This window comes from Cololabis saira, chromosome 11 (genome assembly GCF_033807715.1).
Source record: "Cololabis saira isolate AMF1-May2022 chromosome 11, fColSai1.1, whole genome shotgun sequence".
NCBI classification, from domain to species: domain Eukaryota; kingdom Metazoa; phylum Chordata; class Actinopteri; order Beloniformes; family Belonidae; genus Cololabis; species Cololabis saira.
This window is the reverse complement of record NC_084597.1, coordinates 9,825,767-9,831,766: the sequence shown is the minus strand read 5'-3', so window position 1 is coordinate 9,831,766 and position 6,000 is coordinate 9,825,767. Positions and strand designations below refer to the sequence as shown.

Here is a 6,000-nt window from a genome sequence, read left to right as displayed (position 1 = left end):
CACACAAGAGATTTAGTAAAAGGTTTAATCTCTTGGCGTTAACCTGATTTATGTGATACAATACAATAAATCCACAGCAAAATTGCAGTGTAAATTACACTGGTGAACCCATACTAAGACCAATATTTATTATTGTGCGTACTAGTCTTTTACGTTTTATTTTTTTGTTACATGGATTCATATTGATTAGAACAGAGAGAAAACCTGCATTATCTTGAATCGAATGAATATATTATACATTTTGGATTTATGTATAAAATATCTTACTGTAGCCTATCTTAATATAAAATAGCTGTTTTTCAACCCCCTGAAAAAAATCCGAACAGCTCTGTAGTTTTAAGATAGTTTACCTCAGCATGGCAACAGCTGTAAATTACATCGTAAGTGCCCGCACCTGGCCAACCAGAGAAAGAGATCAATAATTTTGAAACCAAAAATTATCATTTTTGTTCAAATGAAAAATCACTTTGACTAGTGTAATTTGTTTTCAGCATTAAATGTTAACATTAGACAGACGAAGAGAAGCTTGTCTCCGTTTAATTTATTTATTAATTCATTTTTAATAAATAAGCAGTTAGGTCTCATTAGATCCAGAGGTGTCAAGTAACAAAGTACAAATACTTCGTTACCTTACTTAAGTAGAAATTTTGGTTATCTATACTTCACTGGAGTAATAATTTTTCAGACAACTTTTTAATTTTACTCCTTACATTTTCACGCAATTATCTGTACTTTTTACTCCTTACATTTTAAAAACAGCCTCGTTACTCTATTTCCTTTCGGCCTTTAAAAAGAAACTATCCAGTTAAATTGCTCCATCCGAATAGAGTGAATTTGGTTGTGGTTGTTTCAGATGTTCTTGTCCAGTTTTGTTCTTACATCCGTTCCCTCATATTCCTGCAACTAAACTTGGATGTACATTCCAATAAAGGTTAGGATAAATGATAACATGCCTCTGAAGTTTGACTTTTTGCACCATTAAAATACTTATAGGCAACTAGTCATCATATCTTCTGCTCTCTGAAACACATGTTAATGCTCAATAGTACACATATATGGTTCTTTAATATATTTGCATTATACTAAGATGCATTCATTTTCAATGGTTTTTGTCCTTAATGGCTTTTTTCCCCCTTACTTTTTTCCCCCTTTTACTTTTATACTTTAAGTAGTTTTGAAACCAGTACTTTTATACTTTTACTTGAGTAAAAAACTTGAGTTGACACTTCAACTTCTACAGGAGTATTTTTAAACTCTAGTATCTATACTTCTACCTGAGTAATGAATGTGAATACTTTTGACACCTCTGATTAGATCACGATTCTTAAAACAAGTCAATGCCAAAATGGTATCAATTAAAAGTATTTTATTTTGAAGGCGGGTGCTGTGGCGTTGCGGTGTTGTTCTAACTTTTGACGCTTCTCCGCGGAGCAGACGCTCACAGCGGCTTCTGGTCGCTCCGGGAGCGACTGTGGAGCGATGCAAGGCTGCAGGAAGAGTCCGCCACACCGGGACGCAACAAAACCTGCTCCCACAATGGACTAACGACTGCTGGACCCAAAGGTGAGTTAAGTGGTGCGGCAAATTTAAGCATATTTAGGTACTGCAATGTCAAATTAAAGATATGTTAAATGATAAATACCTTAATAACGTGCCTGTGAATTTAGCGATTATTCTCGTAAGAACTTTTAAATTCTAAATAGTTTTTTTTTAATATTACATAGATCATACTTCTTAAAGTAGTGGAAAGTAAACTGTATTTACCTCCTAAGGACGCACTACTATCATGTCACAGACAAAAGTCCTGCACACTTTTCCTCCTGCATATTAAACCACAAACAACTCTTAATTACAAATGTTACACTTTCTGAACCAGGACTTATGTTTTGTTGTGGTTTGAAAGTCAAATCACATGACCCCAAATAATATCATGCGAGTAGAACCGCATAATAAAATGACATGCACTTACTGTGAGTGCATGCTTTTATTTCGACAGGGTACCTAACCATTTTCACTCATGCACACACATGCACACACATACACATGCTGAGTTAGCTGGAGGTTTTATGAGGGAAATTGCTCTAATCCTGCTTACTGTTCACACTAACAAACAGTGAGCACCCTGAAATATTTGGTTTGCAAGCTTGCAGACTTTTTTTTTTTTTTCTCTCTCTCATATTAGAAGAATGGGACTGGGGATTATGTGGTATTTGAGGTTGTTTAGCACAGAACAGACAGACCTAAGCAGTAGAGAACAGTGGAAAATAACTGTATCTGTGTGAAATTTGTGATGCAATAAATTATGACATATATGTGCTTCCTGTGCCCTGAAGGTAAGGTTGCCCCATTTGGGGCTGTGTTGTATTTCTATGTGTCCTAAATATGTGTTTATTACTTGTCCTGCAAGTCTGGGATTGAGTGCATTCTCACTTTCTCTTTTTTCGTGCAGACGACTTGTCTTCTCATGTTTCACAGATCAGATAACAGTACCATACAGGAGGCTAAACCAGCCGCATTTTCATGGCACTGAAGTGACCTCCCTGCAGCAAATTGACAAATTGCATTTGATTAAATTACATTTGGCCCTAACTTGTTTAGATGTTATCAATTTATTCCAAGCTATTGAATCAAATGGTGATCTTATCTGCTTCACTGCGGGGCATATTGACTCCAGGGCCAAGTGACAATTTCGCTTAAGTAAATCAGTGTTTACTATCAACAGCAGAGAGTGGAGGCAGTAGAGTTACAACCTCCAAAACCTGCTGTAATTACTAAAAGCAATACCGCCTTGCATGCAGACAGGCTACAGTTAGGAAATGTTGCTGCACAGTCTGCTATTAATGTTCGTAAAGCTGTTTGCAGTTCGAGAAAAACAGGGAGGTAAGAAGCTTTGCAAACATATCCGTGAAATATTTTAATGGACTGCTATTGTTTGAAGTGACGGGAGTTTCAAATTTGATTCATGGTAAAAAAAAAAAATCCCAGGATATTGTCTGAGGGGATCTATTTGTTGACTCCCTAAATTTATATATCTTGTGTCAACTTTTATTGTTTGCTCTCTTGCTATCTCTGTAGTCAGCTATTCATACGTTTCCCCCTGCTAAAACCCTGCACACAAATATGAAGCACATGACACAGGGAGTGTCTCACTGTGCAAACTAAGATTTATCATACAGTGGCATAATTACGGAGAGATTGGCTGCGTCCTATCAGAATTAGTAAGTGGTTTTTCATTGTGTTTTCATGGGTTACAACCCATTAAAACCCCTTTTAGTGATAGATTTATACCCAGCACATTGTAGAATAAGGTGACACCATTCATTTAACTATTGATTCATGGAATAGATCAATCTTAGTGGGTCACTTTTGTGTCCCTAAAGGCATTGAAATCAATGTTTGCGTGTTTGCAAGCTGAGATGAGAGCAATTCATTTATGCTGGTTGACATGCTGGTTGATGCTGTTTATGTCCAAAATAAAACCAGTAGTGGATTTCTGAGGCAGAGCAAACAATTGAGTGCATATCAGATAAAAAAAAAAAACCTGTCTACAAATAAACACACAATATAATGATTGAAGTCCATAATATTCTCTCACTGAGGAGCTTAAAGCTTTAACACTTTGTGGCCGTGGTCTCTGCTGAGCACAGACTGTAAGTCGTGCTTTTTCTCATTGTTGATTTGATGTTTAGAATATTTGTGCTACTTTTTTTAGCTATTACCCCAGTCAACGGTGATTGTGGTCAGTAATATAGATCTGGTTTGGGCTCTTAGGATTCCTGGCCGCAATGTCCGTCTCATCATCTGCTAAGTGCTCAATTTTATTCACCAGCTGTTACCAAAGTTGTATTTTCGTCCCTTTGCGGACACTGTGGATGGAAAATTATCGATATTATGTTACTCTCGTGTCTAGCTGGAGTATTATTGGAGGACTTTTTTCAGGGATATGCAGTAGATGGACCCTTGCAGCAACAAATGTGAAGGTACATGATTGTACACCAGGAATCATGTGAGCTTTGGTTGGTTCATACTAGCGTGATTGTGGCAGAACTATACTACCTTCCAGCATCAATCAGGCCTTAAAGCTTTTGAATGGATTGAAACAAAGACCTTTTAGGCAAATTTGTGACCTGTGATTTTGGGCTTTATAAATAAAATGACTTGACGTGGCTTCTTTAGTAAAGATTGGTTACTACCTTTAACAAGGTTAAAGATACTAATAGTGTTTGTGGACTCAAGAGAAACAACCAGAAAAACTGTGATAGTTCTTCATGGGTGTGCCTGCCAGATCCTGCTTCCAGACTTGCTACTCCAAGCCGTTCTTGTAATTGCATGTGTGTTGTTTTGCATTTTGGCAAGAAAGCAGCATGAATCTAAAATATATACACAATAGCTACAGGCTGGTGGTTTTAGGTGTGACAACAAAGAATGGCAGCTACTATTCACCGACTGGTTCAGTTCACTTGGTTCATCTGGTTGATTTCAGTTCACTTGTGTCAGGGTTTGACACTTCCCCCCAGTTTGAGTTTCAGTTCTGTCCCTCCTGTGTCCCATTGGCCCTGATTGTCTGCACCTGTGTCTCGTCATGTCTCGTTATCCCCTCAGTATATCTGGTCTTGTCATTCCCTTGTTCCCTGTCGGTCCGTACTGTTTCTACCTCCATGTCTCCTCGTAGTTTTTGTCCTTCACGATCCTGGTTTTTTGTTAATCCTGCTCTGCAGCGCTTTTAGTTCTTGGTTTTTTGATTATATCCATTTTACCAGGATCAAACATAACAAAAAACCTATATTTTGGCAGAATATTAGGATTCTGGGACTGATATATGGTACAAGGAAGCCAATGAGTAAGTCCATGGGTCCAAATTTAGATTCTACATAGTGAAAAGGTTATGATCTGACACCAAGATCATTCCAATAGGACAACTCTATTGGATTTTGTTGCGAAATGCAATATTACTGTATATTCGATGGCGGCCATCTTGAAAAAAGGCTGCCATCTTTTTTTTTTTTTGGCACAATGGTTTTATCAAAAGAGCAAACCCTAAGGAGTATATGTACCAATTTTGGTGCTTGTAGCCGCAACTGAACGATTATTCCTGTTATTTCTCTAACTATTAATAAATCCTTGGTTTTTGCAACTCCTGGCTCCTGCTCTCCTGCATTTGGGTCCTCAGCAAACCGAATCACAACAACTTGTGGCTTTTACAAAAAATATGCTTCCTCTAATCGTGTCTTTAATATGTACATATTATTTTTTTCAGCTTTTCTAGCAGTTTTTACAGTGCACTCACCTCACCAGCGCACTCGTTGTTTGTTAAAGCAAGGGTTGCAGACTTGAAACCATAGCCAGAAGCAGAAGAAGAAAGGTGATGAGGCCCAGCATCATGGCAGCATACATTGATATGACAGACGAAGCAATACCAAGATTTTTTTGAAGCAGTTTCTTCCAATTTTTTTATTTACACCGTTTAGTTTTTATGAGTGTAACAGAAAGCACAGGGTGGATAAAAGGCACATGGTGTGTAAACCTCTCCAGACAAAACTCCATTCTTAAGATAAGGATCTGCTGTGACAAGAACTTCTTAAGAACTGAAGACTCAAATGCACAACACAACAGGCTGGCAAGGCTGTAAGCCAAGTTTGGTGTGTTGTCACAAAAAGGAGATCAGTTCATAGATGAACGGCTCAAACAAATCCAAAAGGGCTTGGTACAATGGAAACCGGAGTAATATTATCTAGCTCAGGGGTCGGCAACCCGCGGCTCTAGAGCCACATGCAGCTCTTTAGCGCCGCCCTAGTGGCTCCCTGGAGCTTTTTCAAAAATGTTTGACCTTTTTTTTCCTTTTTTTCTTCTTTTTTTCTCTTTATTTTCTCTTTTTTTCTTTTTTTTCTTCTTTTTTTCTTCTTTTTTTCCCTTTTTTTCTCTTTTTTCTTCCTTTTTCCTTTCCTTTTTAATCTCGACATTTCAACTTTTTTCTCGACATTTCGACTTTTTTCTCAACAT

The 6,000-nt window shown here is 37.6% G+C and overlaps 1 protein-coding gene across 1 annotated transcript in view; it reads left to right on the top strand.

Annotated features, from left to right (window-relative positions):
• The first annotated feature begins 1,432 nt into the window (after positions 1 to 1,432).
• csgalnact1a (chondroitin sulfate N-acetylgalactosaminyltransferase 1a) overlaps positions 1,433 to 6,000 on the top strand; it is a 62,502-nt gene continuing 57,934 nt past the window's right edge. Inside the window, exon 1 of the mRNA XM_061733675.1 lies at positions 1,433 to 1,563. The gene's annotated coding sequence lies outside the window, so the exon portion shown is untranslated. The remainder of the gene's footprint in view (positions 1,564 to 6,000) is intronic.